The sequence below is a fragment of the Bidens hawaiensis genome, unplaced genomic scaffold, assembly GCF_021521415.1.
Source record: "Bidens hawaiensis isolate Kalapana, Puna unplaced genomic scaffold, B.hawaiensis_p1.1 tig00001236_1, whole genome shotgun sequence".
NCBI lineage: Eukaryota > Viridiplantae > Streptophyta > Magnoliopsida > Asterales > Asteraceae > Bidens > Bidens hawaiensis.
This window is the reverse complement of record NW_027491070.1, coordinates 3,769,776-3,787,106: the sequence shown is the minus strand read 5'-3', so window position 1 is coordinate 3,787,106 and position 17,331 is coordinate 3,769,776. Positions and strand designations below refer to the sequence as shown.

General features: G+C 30.1%; 1 pseudogene; it reads left to right on the top strand.

The window, feature by feature from the left end:
- Positions 1 to 7,879: 7,879 nt before the first annotated feature.
- Positions 7,880 to 9,737, top strand: LOC143569479 (leucine-rich repeat extensin-like protein 2 pseudogene; annotated as a pseudogene).
- The last annotated feature ends 7,594 nt before the right edge of the window (positions 9,738 to 17,331 follow it).

Genomic DNA, 17,331 nt, shown 5'->3' with positions numbered 1-17,331 from the left:
TTTCTCAAGTCTTTTTCTTTTTTTACTTTTGCATCTTTACCCTTGGCCTTAGATACATATACAGATCAAGCTTAAAACTTAACTAACTGTACAACAAAACCCATCCTGGTAAAGAAAAAAGAAGCATCCAAAAAGAAGAAAAAAGAATTCAATAAAAGGTTGCAACCAAGATAGATGAGATGAGCAAACCAAAAGAAAAAAGAAAAAAAGAACCTTCTTTACTGCATGAAAATCATCACCACCATGATTACATTTTATAATCTTATGGATTTTTTTTTATATTTTCTAGAATTATTTGTTTCTTTCTATTTAATTTCTTGTATTGTTTTTGTATACATAGATATACAAATAGAAGTTGTGAATAATACTATCTATTGGTTTTGCTTTTCGCTAGCTTGTTATTTTTTGATTGAATAGTTAATACTTCTTCCTTTGAGCGCTTAATTTGATTGTATTCTATTAAGAACATCATCAGTGTTATTCAATATATTAATGCCTAAATGCATGTCACATCAATCATCTAATAAAAAATACATCTATAACGTATAAACCATTTCTTACACGCATTGCATTGGGTTTTGTCTTAATTGAAAGCCCTAACAACACTAAACATCTACAAACGGACATATGAGTTTCATATCAAATTTTAAAGTTGTAAAGTCAGGAAGGTTCCTTAGGCACTGTTGTGGGTGCTCTAAATCAAGTGCAAATTAGTATTTACTCTACTTAATCCTCACAATCTTAAAACCAGACAAAATACTCTTTCTTCCCTAATCCCCTCACTCGTATAAGCATGTTTCAGGGTGTTCTTCCACAAAGAACACTATATTAATGACTATTCATATGTGTTTGTGAATGCGGTTAAATCTTCCATTTTTGGTGTTGATGAACAACGTTAATTAGGAATGAAGGTATGATTTATGAATGTTCATTTCAGATCACCAGCTCCACCTAAAGAAATTGTGAACTAAACTTGTTAGGTTGATACATAAATAGATCCCATTTTGATAGAAAAATAAGTCTAGATTCTCATGTGTGTGAGATCCATGAACCTCAATTTGGTTGCTTGAAATGTTTAAATCGTTTAGAAAATAATCATAGATACAGCCCTCCAAGTAAAATTCAGGATTTTACTATAATCATTTGACTAGTTAGATTATGAGTGGCTTTAGCAAAAGAATATAGTTTTTTTGTATAAAATATACAACTTATTCTTACAAAAACATAGTTTTTTTTTTTTTGGTCCATTTCACCGCTTGACCCGATAAAACAAAAATTGCAGTTTTTCTAATGAAACACAATATTATTGTTAAAATAGATTTTTACTGTTTCTCATGAGATTAAAAAGGATATTTATGAGTTATGACTACAAATAACACTCTTAATGGATCTTTGGAGCCCAATAGACCGAGTAGGCCTGAATCACACTCAAGTTTAACACCTAACATTTCTCTTAATAATGATGGGCTGAATGATAACATTGGGCCAATCACAGTGGATTCTAATCCAGTTGAAAATGAACATAAATGCTACCCTTATTATCGGTGCATTTGTTCTCAACATGTTCATTATGTGGGTGGTAAGCATTTCGAAGTTTCCACAATAATCAACTGCACTAAGACCATTTAAAAAAATGTGAAGAAGTGGTTCACGAGGCATTTTAAGGTGAGGATTCACGTGCTTCCTCAAGAAATATGAAACATTTAACCCGTAATAACTGAGTAGCGAGAGATCAATGATAATAAAAATCTCATTAGGTTAAGAAACTTAAAAGAGAATTCAATTTTTTTATATTACTTTACAGGAGAGTCAACCATCTTATCTTATACATTCAATTTTTTCCACTTGTGGATAACAACACATATGTACCATCAATGGTTAGTAAAATAATGTATATACGACTCTTATATAACCTTAAGACTTTCATACCAAACGCATTGTATAATTATAACCTACTCATTAGGAAGTAGGAACCTTCTTTTCCAAATGGTACACTTTTATAAACACACAAACAAGAACACCAAACAGACCTCCTCCACAAGTCGGAGGAGAGCCGCCAACCAGGGGCGGACCCACATAGTGTGGATCGGGGTCCCGGGACACCAATGTTTTTTAAAAATTTATTAGAAGCGGTATATTAAATTTTTTGAGGACCCCATAAGATTTAATACTTGGAACCCATACTATTAATGTTGATGTGGTCTGGTGAAAAGTCCCTTGTTTTATCTTTGAAAGGTCATGGGTTCAAGTCTTACAAAGCTCAGTTTTTGGTTTTTTGTGTTAATTTTTAGTGTTAATCAATCATTTGATTGCTAATGTTGCAATGATAACTTTGAAAACATTCAAACACCTCTAAAATACATATCATTGTTTTCAACTTTATGCATGGTTTTCTTTAGAAACATTCAAACACTTTAAAATATCAGTTTTATTTTTCACTAGTTTAAGTTAATGGTTTTCAACACATGCTTATGAAAGGGTGGATCTAGGTTCTATTTCAAAAATGTTTAAGAAAGGGAAAACAAAGTGTTTATGTGTCAACCCGACCCATTTTGACCCGTTCAGGTAGTGATGATTGAAAAGAAAGTTTTATTATGATATTGTTTTTTATTATGTTCTTCGCCTCGACCCGACCTGAACAACGACCGACCCGAAAAATTTGAACACCGAAAATATGGGACCCCATTGGCAAAAAATCCTGGGTCCGCCACTGCCGCCAACAAAACAACACGAAACCTACATGAAGCTAAAACTACACCAATTCAACCATCCAATCTTTTTATATTTGGATCTATGTTTATACCAAAGAAAGCCTAACAATTATATATATCCGATAATATCTTCAATCTTCACCTCTTTTCCTTCGAAGATTCTATCATTTCTCGTTTTCCACATTCTCCAACACGCAATAATAATTATCTCATGAAACAACTCCTTCTCCCGGTCTTCAAGCCCCGGGCTTTTATGCCACTTCAAAATATCACGAAACGAAAAACCAAAAATGGGAGTTACCTTACACCGGCTATAGATACTATCCCAAACCACACCACCAACCAAACCACAATAGGTACTTGATCCAATTTTCTTGTAATTTGTTATATTTTGAAAACGACTTTATTAATATTTTATTGTCTATTCTTGTAATTTTGGCTCTTAACTTTTGATTAGATTCATTAATTCAATATGTTAAGTTTTCATATAAATGGTATGGGAATTAAGAAAATTCAATATTAATTCTTGATGTTGTACTTGAGTGAGTGAGTATGTATGTATCAGGGCATAGGTATGGTGGACTAGTGGAGTGGACTTCCCTTTTGCTTTACGTTTACATCACTGCATGTAATAGAAAGAAGATAAAACAAAGAAAGAAAGAAAAAAAACATTTGTTATAATTTTCAATTTCTTGAATAATTAAAGAAACTTCTATGTTACTAGATAATTAGCTGGTGTTCCAATATTATGAATATTTTTCTAAATGTCTTAACATTCTTTTGAATAAAGTGGAAGTAATGGATCATATACTAATCATAGTTTTTTCTCTCTCTCTTTAAGAACGACGACTTTCTTTGTGTGTTATGTCATCACACTCTTCAATTTTGAAGAGTCCAGTTCTTCAACTCTGGTTAGACTATGTTGTCTTAACCGGACACACGATGGCTTCAGAGTTTGACATGAGTGTTCTCCGAGAAACCATATCGTTGGCTGCCACTTGACAATCGTTGTGCCACCACAACAACGAAACTCTCTGGCGTAACACGTATACAGTGGGACTAAAACCTGGGTGACTCTGGATTTGAACTGACAACCTCACGACGCATAGCAATCATAGTTAGTTCTTAGTTATTATCTTTTTTAAAATCAACATTACTATATGAGTTAGGAGGTAACTTTGAAGAAAAAAAATCATTAAAAATAGCCCGATTTCATGAATTGTTCATAAAACTGAAAAACAATAATCATTAAAATGTAACTAGGGTTTATATATATTTCATTAAGTCACTTATTTGTAACGTTTAAAAATAGTATTTTCATAATGGTTTTAGAAGAACATAAAAGAAACTAAACTCAGTACATCTGAAAATCGTAATTAGTACTCAATTTTTATGCTTACCATTTTTTTTTCCATACTTAGAGGGGAGGGGGCACTCATATTATTTCATTTATACCTTTAAGTACCCACAAACCATAAAACAACTGGAAACACATACCCATAAGTAACCTAAAACTTTTTTTGTTTAAATTTAAAAATAAATAAACAATTAAATGTAATTAAAATTAAAATTTCATTGAAATATTAATGGGTGTTTAATTTTTCAAAAACCTCCAACGGGTTTGCCATGTGGTAAACCTTTGCCACAAATTGTAATTTGGCAAACTACCCACATAGTTAGGGGTGGGTTTGCCATGTGGTGAATAACTCATAAACCTTACCCACACTAGTGCCTTTCCCCTCTTATATTTTGGTTTTCATAAAATTTTCTTCAATCTTATACTTTTTTAACACTATTTGGAACTAATGAACCATCCCTAATGCCCATGTGAGCCTTCTCGAGACAAAATGTTAACAGTCCACACTAAAACTTGTGATAAATATTAATCAAATTTAATACATGTCAAGGTCAATCGTACATTATGATACTCATGGACACGATCACACGAATTTGACTTAAATAAAAACGCAACACATACATTGAATAATTATAAGGTACAAGGTAGGTGGTAAAATGACCCGTCCCTTTTAACATTGTATCAGTAACGTTCTTATGCTTTAATAATTAAATCATCAACTTTAATAATAGAATAATAATAATAACGTTCTTATGATTGCTTTAAGGGTACAAGATTTTGAATTCACGTCCATCCGGTTAGAACCGAAGAAAAATGTTATCATGTCATTCTTTTAAACATATAAAACGTTTGATACGTTTCATACAAAGTAACCAAACACGATAAAGCGTGTCTTAACAACCAACACATGAATCGATAAAAACACTACTTTTTAATGCAACAATAATTTTATGGTTAGTTAAAAAAATCTATATGGAAAAAAAGAAGATTAAAAAACATGTCATTAATCCACCACTTGTGACCTACCGGTAGGAGACACACTTTCTCTGATAGAGACTCAAGTTCGATCCTCACTTGTGTCATTTTTATGGGTTATGGCAATGGAAGATTTGAGGTAGGCCTTTTACAAGGTTGTCGGTACGAATCCCGAGCCTACCCAGGTTTTCGTCACATCGTGTGTTACGCCAAGGAGTTTTGCTCTTGTGGCGCCACAACAACTGTCAAATGGCAGCCGACACTCCGACAGTATAGTTTAATGGGGGAACGTCCAAGCCAAAAACTCTGAAGTCAGCGTTGGCCCGGTTAAGACAAAATAGCCTAGCTAGAACGAGGCAACAGAGCTATACAAATTTAAGGAGTGCGGTAGCCTAAATAAAACAAAGTCGCCGTTAAAGATAAACAAAGATCATAAAACAATTATTGTTTGTTAGAAATGGTCCTAACCTAAGACCAGTTTGGGCCTGAAGAGTTCGTTATCTTAGACCCCAGGTCCCAGGACCAAGGTTTAAAAGGGACCAGGCCTGGTTGGTTAGCTGGGACTTTTGCGACCCCGTTGAAACCAATTAATGTGCGTCTAGTCTAGTTAGATGGATTATTATATAACTTTATATTGTTGTCCAGATTATTTCATTTTCACAAATTTCAGTGGCTTTTAAACTTACGAACAAAAATTAAATCAAATATTATTGGTTTCATTTTCTGTATATCACTAATTTTATTTGAATATCTTATAATTATATAACATGAATTGAAAAATATACCATATACGTGTATAAACAACACAAGAGTAATTAGTTTATGATTAGTTGATAATTCACATACATAAATAACATAAATATTATATAACATTAATAGAACTTTATTAACATACTAGCTTTTGAACCCGTGTATTACACGGGATTTTTCAAATGATAAAAATATACGGTTCGTTATTTGAAATACAACAAAAGTTAACCGTGTAAAAGAAATGAAATATATAGTAAAAACAATAATAAGTTTACAATCTTAAATTTACAAATTTGAGAAAATCTCTTTATACACAACATTTATAGTTTTATCATAAGTATTCTTTTCATTATCCAATATCACAAATTTAAGACCACATTTGCAATAACGCAACATATAGTTGTCTATAGGAAAAAAATATGACACCATAGGTACAAACCAACCCGGGAAAGAGATTGTCATCGGCTCTTGTTACTCGTCATAACAAAGCATACATAAAGCAAAATTTGTCTTCTATAAAATTTTGATTGGAAACTTTTTATCAAACAGAGTCAAAGTAACTCTGTGTATAGCATGACCTTTGCCATTGTCATTGCCTAATACCTACCTCTATATCCCGATTACCAAAAGACTTACTATAAACCTTATTCCGTTACATTATCCATTCTTCTTATCAATATTTAGTAGTAACATAACCGGGACACCAACCTTCGATATATGTTATTTTCAACTTGGCTAAGATGATATGTTAGCCAAGTAAACTATCCAAGTCAATGAAATATAATACAGTTAACCATTTTAAATATTGAAAAAAAAATCAGATTATATAATGTTATTTATTTTGTAAAATTGCTTTGGTTCGGAGCTTCAACACTATATAATTGTATTATATTATTTATAAAAATAAAAAGGTACAAATTCAGAAATTATATTTATTTTTTTGAATTGAATATGTGATCAATTATTAATTAAACCTTTTAAACAGAATGATAGGTTGTCAAATAAAGTGGATAATAACCCGGTTATAACTCATGGATATCAAACCATTTGACCCATAATCTATTTATAGTATGGATTAAGGAGAAGAGAGAATAGAAATTAGGAAAATGTAGTTAAGACACATCATCCTCATTATTTTTGTTTATTAGTATAGTAAGAAGTAAGATAAGATAAGATACATAAATGAATCACTCGAGTGAGGTTCTTTAAGATAAATTGGAAAAACTGTATTTTGTCGTAATCAAATTTATCAAGTGTACGTATATAATCCAAGTTAGTCGAACTTTTTTAAACATCTAAAGTTAATTATTCATTTTTATTATGTGTTCTATGCTTGTAAATTTTATGTATGTTAGTTTTCTATAAAAAAAAATAAGTGAACCGTTTATAACAAGTATGAATCCTGCTTACAATCTACTTAATTTTTAAATACCTTGAAATATGAAGAGTGAAAAAATGAAAATAATCGTCAAATAATAACCAACAAGTTTCATAATTAACCAATTTTAGTCAAGCTACATAACGTTTTATCATTATATAATTTTTTGGAACGACTAACTCATACATACATAACCTCTAAACATGTTCTTAAATATGTACTTAAATCTACATGGATGTTCATCGTGGAATTAGAACGCTCAACTTAAATGTAACACTTTTACTATACACCTTAATATCGTTGCGCTACAAACTCTTTAGTAATTAAACACTAGATAATAATAATAATAATAATAATCAAAGTTTATACATATTTCATTTAATTTATTTTTATAAAAGTATTCATAAAGTTTAAACAATTAATAAAAATAGAACATGAGGGATTAAAAAAAACAAATTTAACTGAATTTAGAAAGCTTCATTAGTATTATTGTATTAGTTATTCTTTAATTGGAATGGATTGTTTAAATCACTTTTCAACCGTAAACAGTCATTTACAAAAGGTAAGTAAGACGGTTTACATATCTACTATATTTACATAGAAATCTACTTAATCTAGAAAAATCATTTCCTTAATTAATGGTGTATGGTACTACACGTTTTGTTATTAAAAAGATATTAACTTTTCTTAATTTGCTAATCATTCTAGACTTCCAGGATTAGCCATATAATTAACCAAACAAAACAATCCTTCCTAAAAAGTCAATAATAATACTCGTAAAAGTCAATTGTACTTGTTATTATAATACAACAATATATACAAAATCCAACAAGAATAATGCAGCAGGAATCACACACACATACAATACATACAAATTCATTAAATTCAAGACCCACCTCCATCTTCTCCACACACACACAAACACATATATCTGTAAATACAAACAACTTTACTCCAACAACAACAACAAACAAATGGACCAAAACCACTTGATGTTTTTACTTTCCTTAACCTTTATAACTTTCATCTCGTCCAACGTTGTCAATGCTGCTTCATTCTCTGTCGGCGGCGGTGTCGGGTTCGGTGTCGGCGTCGGCGTAGGTGGCGGCGGTGGTGTTAGCTACAACCCAAATCCACCATATTCTTCAAATCTCAAAAATGCCTATATTGCCCTTCAAGCTTGGAAGTCAAACATTAAGTCCGACCCGCATGGGTTACTTAACTCATGGGTCGGGTCAAATGTGTGTGCTTACAAAGGTGTGTTTTGTGCAGATCCGGGTGATGAAACGGGTGATCCGGACCCGGATCCGACTGAACCGGTGGTTGCAGGTATAGATCTTAACCATGGGAACCTCGAGGGTATTTTGGTAAAAGAACTGTCTTTACTCACAGACTTATCACTTCTACATCTCAACAGTAATAGATTCACAGGCAGTATCCCAAACACGTTAAAAGACCTTTTTGCCCTCACTGAACTTGACCTTAGTAATAATCAGTTTACTGGATCATTTCCATTAGTAACCCTTCAAATCCCAAATCTTTTGTATTTAGACCTTAGGTTTAATTCATTTACAGGACCAATCCCTCAAGATTTGTTTAATAAAAATTTAGATGCAATTTTCTTGAATAATAATTTCTTTTCCGGTGAGATTCCGCAAAATTTAGCGAATTCGCCGGCTTCGGTTATTAATTTGGCGAATAATAAGCTTACGGGTAACCTCCCGGTTAGTTTAGGGTACTCGAGCCCGAAACTGAAGGAGATTTTGTTTATGAACAATCAGTTAACCGGGTGTATACCGCAAGGGATTGGGATGTGGTCGGATGTACAAGTGTTTGACGCGAGTTTTAACTCGTTGATGGGTCATTTGCCCGATACGATATCGTGTTTGGAGGATATTGAGGTGTTGAATGTCGCGCATAATAAGTTATCGGGTGAGTTACCCGATTTGGTTTGCGAGTTGCGAAGTTTGTTGAAGTTGAGTGTCGCGTATAATTTTATATCCGGGTTTAGTCCACAATGTGCTAAGTTGTATGGTAAAAATGTCGGGTTTGATATCGCGTTGAATTGTATACCCGGGTTGGCAATGCAACGACCCGAACCCGATTGTGACACGGTTCCGGGTGGTGGGTTGAGTTGTCTTAGAATTCCATCTATTAGGCCTCTTGCTTGTGGGACATTGCTACAATCTTTAAGTGTAAATTCATCAGACCCTTGAGTTATAGGTTGTTCAAGTAATCTTGATTGTTTAGATGATTTGGACGAAAAATACCCTTGGAAATGTTGAGGAGTAGAGGTTTTGTTGAGGGTAGTATGGGAAAAATTGTTACTTATTATGTAATTATTGTTTGTAGTTGTATGGATATTGGATAACACATGTTTTAAGAAAGATTTAGTGATTTGGTACAGTATTTAACCAGCATTATTTATGGAGGTTAACTATTTATTTATTTATTATAGCAAGTGTTCTAGTTTTATATTACATTTTTTATTTTGGTCACAAAGTTAAATAAATGACATATTAACATCAGCAATTCAGCATATCCATTATCCAGGTTAGATCATTGTCTACATATGTTTTATCTTCAAATGTCACAATTTAGCATGATGTAAACAGTAGAAAAAGCATGTGAGACCTGTTTGGTGGTATTCATAATTTGTTTATCTGCTTTTGACTTCATTAGTAGAACCAACAAGCATGTGAGACCTGTTTGGTGGTATTCATAATTTGTTTATCTGCTTTTGACTTCATTAGTAGAACCAACATTAGAGTCGAGCACACACTCGTTGACTCAATACTAACATTGTCGATCTATGTAAGTCTAGATTAGACAATAACAATTGCCAACGCCAACTAAGTTTGGTAACCTAGGTGGGTATAGCTGGCAGGATTGGTGACAGGTCAAATGATATGTGTCGTAACGTAGTTCAGGTCAATATGAGTTAAGGATAAAATGGTCCGTTTAAAAAAGTATCAATTTGCTGAGGTCAAAATAAGTTCTGACTAAAACGGAGTCACGTCAAAATGAGTCGTTTTGAAAATTTTAATTTTTGAAGAAAATATATATACATGATAAAATTAGTTTTAACTTAATAAAAATTATTGTGGTTAGTGGTGAGCGGTGACATCAAGGGTAGTTGTGCGACGATTATGTGGTGGTCTCGGGGTAGTGATGGTGGTGGAGGCGGTTATAATGTAGGCATGTCATATATTGATAGCATGAACAACAACAAAGGAGAGGCGGTAGTGGCAGTGGCGAAGCTTGGCCATAGTCACAGCAATGACCGAATTCGAGTCGGGTTATACAATATGAAATCTTAATATTTAATTTTGCTTTATTCGTTCAAAGTTCAAACGATTGTTCTTATAATAAAAAAAAACTAGATAATTTTGGTAAACTAGGCGTGTTGGTGACAGGCCAAACAACCTGTGTTGTGATGGTATCGGGTCAATATGAGGTTTAAGAAATATGAGTTAGGGTTAAAATGATTCGTTTAAAAAAAACTATTAATTTGGTTCAGGTCACTATAAGTTTTGACTAAAATGGAGTCACGTCAAAGTGAGTTGTTTTGAAAAAAAAAATATATCAAAATTGGTTTAACTTCTTAATAGTTTTATTGTACTTAGTGGTGACAGTGGGGGCAGTTATGTGACATTTGAGGCAATGATTATGCAGTGGTCTCGGTGTAGCGATGGTGGGTGGAGGCGGTGATGATGCGGGCATGTCATTGATAGCATGAACAACAACAATGGAGAAGCGGTAGGTTCTTAGGTGGCGATGGTTGTGCCACATGAGAGCGAGTAGATAGTCTAGAGAAAGTGATAAAACAATGGCCAGGGATGGTGCTAAACTGATTTGGATCCTTTTCAAGTTAAAAAGCCGATCTTTTTGACACATTTTCTAATTTTGGTTAATCCAAGGTCCCAAACTGGCATGTTGTCTTGTTTGAAATGATTTAAATAAACCCGCATACAAATTTTTTTTTTTGTGTCCAAATCAGTCATTACTTAACAAATGGGTTATGATTAGTTGATTACCTTCTATACCAACATATACCGGAAATCAAGGATGAAAATCCATTATAGCAAATTAGCAAGTTACCTTCAACTTAAACTCGACTCTAAAGCTTATGTGAACCCGCTAGCTTGATCCAAATCAGTCGAGCTAAATTAACAACTACGGACGACTAGACGAGTTGTTACCAAACAATTTACGAATGAATTTCGAGACACGAAACAATCATCCTGACACTAGTCACCACATATGCATATTATGTAAAACAATGTTTGGCAACTAGAGACAAACCAATGTTACATTCATGTGAGAAATATAAACAATGGATTATACTGACTTTTAGAGTATGTTTGTTGATAATTCAAAGTCACATGCTAGTTTGTTATGAGACAAATACTGACCTTTCAATAGAAGCTGTCAATAACTATTTCATAATTCAGAGTATTTAGAAATTTGAAGAGTGTCGATCACCAAAGTCACATGTCACATGTCATTGTGTCAATTTCACAATTTCTCACTTCTATAGTTCTATCTATTTAATAGGCTTGACCAATTAACTTTATTAGACCCCAGTCCCCACCCCTTCACGGTACATTTCTCTAATCATCGTGTCGAATCAAATTAACTAAAAACACGTATGAAAATATTAATTCATGGTAAGCAAACAAATACGGTACTATCAAAACCAGTAGCACAAAAAAAATCGTGTGTCCGTAGTTATTAAGAAGTCATCGTTTTTTTGCGGCCATACCTATTTTCAAGGCGAGACTGAATAAATACGCTTGTAGTTCCTAGGTGGGTGTTTAGGCATTGTCTAGTTCCTCTATCTAGGAAGAGAAGCAAAAAAAAAAGGAAACAATCTTCAATATCAATTATAACTAATCCTTATTTCAGCATTTTAAGGATCGAGGTTGAACAATTAAACTTATTCCACCAAACATCGAAGCCAGGAAATAGGGATGAAGCATCAAGGTTGTGCGGTTGCAGAAAAGACTCGCAAAGGGATGCGAAATCCAGGCGAGGCCTCTGCGCACGGAGTGTGGCTAACACATTTAATAACTACTATTTTCGATTATGTAACATTTTTTATTATGCAACATGTTCGATTATGTAACATTTTCGATTATGCAACATTTTCGATTATGTTACATTTTCGATTGTGTAACATTTTCAAAAATGTAACGTTTTCGATTATGTTACATATTCAATTATGTAACGTTTTCGATTATGTTACATAATCGATTATGTAAACTTTTTTATTATGTTACATTTTTAATTATGTAACGTTTTCAATTATGTTACGTATTCGATTATATTACGTATTCGATTATGTAACATCTTCGATTAAGTAACATAATCGAAAACGTTACATAATCGATTATGTTACATTTTCGATTATGTAATGTTTCCGATTATGTTACATAATCGATTATTACATTTTCGATAATGCTACATAATCGATTATGTTACATTTTACATTATGTTACATTTTCGATTATGTTACATAATCGATTATGTTACATAATCGATTATGTTACATTTTCGATTATGTTACATTTTCGATTATGTTACATTTTCGATTATGTTACATTTTCGATTATGTTACATAATCGATTAGGTTACATTTCCGATTATGTTACATTTTCGATTATGTTACATTTTCAATTCTGATAAAATTTCGATTATGTTACATTTTCGATTATGTTACATTTTACATTATGTTACATAACCGATTATGTTATATTTTCGATTATGTTACATAATCGATTATGTTACATAATTGATTATGTTATATTTTCGATTATGTTACATTTTCGATTATGTTACATAAACGATTATGTTACATTTTCGATTATGTTACATAATGGATTATGGTACATTTTCGATTGAAAATATTACATAATCGATTATGTTTCATTTTCGATTATGTTACATAATCGATTATGTTACACATTTTCGATTAAGTTACATAATCGATTATGTTACATTTTACATAATCGATTATGTTACATTTTACATTATGTTACATTTTCGATTATGTTACATTTTCGATAATGTTACATTTTCGATTATGTTACATAATCGATTATGTTACATTTTCGATCATGTTACATTATTGATCATGTTACATAATCGATTATGTTACATTTTTCGATTATGTTACATAATCGATTATTTTACATAATCGATTATGTTACATTTTCGATTATGTTACATAATCGATTATGTAACATTTTACATTATTTTACATAATCGATTATGTTACATTTTACATTATGTTACATTTTTGATAATGTTACATAATCGATTATGTTACATTTTCGATTATGTTACATAATCGATTATGTAACATAATTGATTATGTAACATCTTCGATTATGTAACATAATCGAAAACGTTACATAATCAATTATGTTACATTTTTTATTATATTACATTTTCGATTATGTTATATTTTCGATTATGTTACATTATTGATCATGTTACATAATCGATTATGTTACATTTTTGATTATGTTGAATAATCGATTATGATACATTTTCAATTATGTTACATAATCGATTATGTTACATTTTTGATTATGTTACATAAACGATTATGTTACATTTTCGATTATGTTACATAATCGGTTATGTTACATTTTCGATTATATTACATTTCCGATTATGTTACATTTTCGATTATGTTACATTTTCGATTATGTTACATAATTGATTATGTTACGTTTTCGATTATGCTACATATTCGATTATGTTACATTTTACATTATGTTACATAATCGATTATGTTACATTTTCGATTATGTTACATTTTTGATTATGTTGCATTTTCGATTATGTTACATAATCGATTATGTTACATTTTACATTATGTTACATAATCGATTATGTTACATTTTCGATTATGTTATATAATCGACTATGTTACATTTTCGATTATGTTACATAATCGATTATGTCACATTTTCTATTATGTTATATTGATCATGTTACATAATCGATTATGTTACATTTTCGATTATGTTGCATAATCGATTATGATACATTTTCGATTATGTTACATAATCGATTATGTTACATTTTCGATTATGTTACATAAACGATTATGTTACATTTTCGATTATGTTACAATTTCGATTGAAAATATTACATAATTGATTATGTTTCATTTTCGATTATGTTACACATTTTACATTATTTACATAATCGATTATGTTACAATTACATTATGTTACATTTTCGATTATGTTACATTATTGATCATGTTAAATAATTGATTATGTTACATTTTTCGATTATGTAACATAATCAATTATTTTACATAATCGATTGTGTTACATTTTCGATTATGTTACATAATCGATTATTTTAAACATTTTCGATTATGTTACATAATCGATTATATTACATTTTACATTATTTTACATAATCGATTATGTTACATTTTACATTATGTTACATTTTCGATTATGTTACATAATCGATTATGTTACATAATCGATTATGTTACATTTTCATTTTTGTTACATAATCGATTATGTAACATTTTCGATTATGTTACATTATTGATTATGTTACATAATCGATTATGTTACATTTTCGATTATGTTACATAATCGATTATGTTACATAATCGATTATGTTTCATTTTCGATTAAGTTACATTTCCGATTATGTTACATTTTCGATTATGTTACATAATCGATTATATCACATAATCGATTATGTTACATTTTCGATTATGTTACATTTTACGTTTTGTTATATAATCGATTATGTTACATTTTCTATTATTTTACATTTTACATTATGTTACATAATCGATTATGTTACATTTTCGATTATGTTACATAACCGATTATGTTACATTTTCGATTATGTTACATAACCGATTATGTTACATTTTCGATTATGTTACATAACCGATTATGTTACATTTTCGATTATGTTACATTATCGATTATGTTACATTTTCGATTATGTTACATTATTGATCATGTTACATTTTCGATTATGTTACATTATCGATCATGTTACATAATCGATTATGTTACATCATAATCGATTATGTTACATAATCAATTATGTTACATTTTCGATTATGTTGCATAATCGATTATGATACATTTTCGATTATGTTATATAATCGATTATGTTACATAATCGATTATGTTACATTTTCGATTATGTTACATTTTTTATTATGTTACATAATCGATTATGTTACATTTTCTATTATGTTACATTATCGATTATGTTACATTTTCGATTATGTTACATAATCGATTATTTTACATTTTACATTATGTTACATAATCGATTGTGTTACATTTTCTATTATGCTACATTTTCGATTATCTTACACAATCAATTATGTTACATAATCAATTATGTTACACTTTCGATTATGTTACATAATCGATTATGTTACATTTTCGATTATGTTACATAACCGATTATGTTACATTTTCGATTATGTTACATTTTCGATTATGTTGCATTTTCGATTATGTTACATAATCGATTATGTTACATAATCGATTATTTTACATTTTACATTATGTTACATAATCGATTATGTTACATTTTCTACTATGCTACATTTTCGATTATGTTACATAATCGATTATGTTACATTTTTTATTATATTACATAATCGATTTTGTTACATTTTCTATTATGTTACATAATCGATTATGTTACATTTTCGATTATGTAACATAATCGATTATTTTACATTTTACATTATGTTACATAATCGATTATGTTACATTTTCTATTATGCTACATTTTCGATTATGTTACATTTTCGATTATCTTACACAATCGATTATGTTACATAATCAATTATGTTATATTTTCGATTATGTTACATAATCGATTATGTTACATGATGGTGATGATAATGGTGTTGATGATGATGATGATGTTGATGATGATGATAATAATGAAAATGATGATGATGATGATATTGGAGATGGTGATGATGATACTAATGGTGATGGTGATGATGAGGATGATGATGATTATGTTACATTTTCGATTATTTTACATTTTACATTAGGTTACATTTTTGATTATGTTACATTTTCGATTATGTTACATAATCGATTATGTTACATTTAACATTATGTTACATTTTCAATTTTGTTACATAATCGATTATGTTACATTTTCGGTTATGTTACATAATCGATTATGTTACATAATCGATTATGTTACATTTTCGATTATGTTACATTTTCGATTATGTTACATAATCTGATTATGTTACATTTTCGATTATGTTACATTTTAGATTATGTCACATAATCGATTATGTTACATTTTCGATTATGTTACATAATCGATTATGTTACATTTTCGATTATGTAACATAATCGATGATGTTACATTTTCGATTATGTTACATAATCAACCATGTCACATTTTCTATTATGTTACATTATTGATCATGTTACATAATCGATTATATTATATTTTCGATTATGTTGCATAATCGATTATGTTACATAATCGATTATGTTACATTTTAAATTATGTTACATAAACGATTATGTTACATAATCGATTATGTTTCATTTTCGATTATGTTACATAATGGATTATGTTACATTTTCGATTATGTTACATAATCAGTTATTTTACATTTTACAATATGTTACATAATCGATTATGTTACATTTTTTGTTATGCTACATTTTCGATTAAGTTAAATTTTCGATTATTTTACATAATCGATTATGTTACACTTTCGATTATGTTACATAATCGATTATGTTACATTTGCGATTATGTTAAATTTGCGATTATATTACATAATCGATTAAGTTACATAATCGATTACGTTACATAATTGATAACTTTACATTTTCGATTATGTTATATAATCGATTAAGTTACATTTTCTATTATGTTACATTATTGATTATGTTACATAATCAATTATGTTACATTTTCGATTAGTTACATAATCGATTATGTTACATTTTCGATTATGTTACATTTACGATCATGTTACACAATCATTTATGTTATATTTTCGATTATGTTACATTTTCGATTATGTTACATAATTGATTATGTTACATTTTCGATTATGTAACATTTTCGATTATGTTACATAATCGATTATGTTACATTTT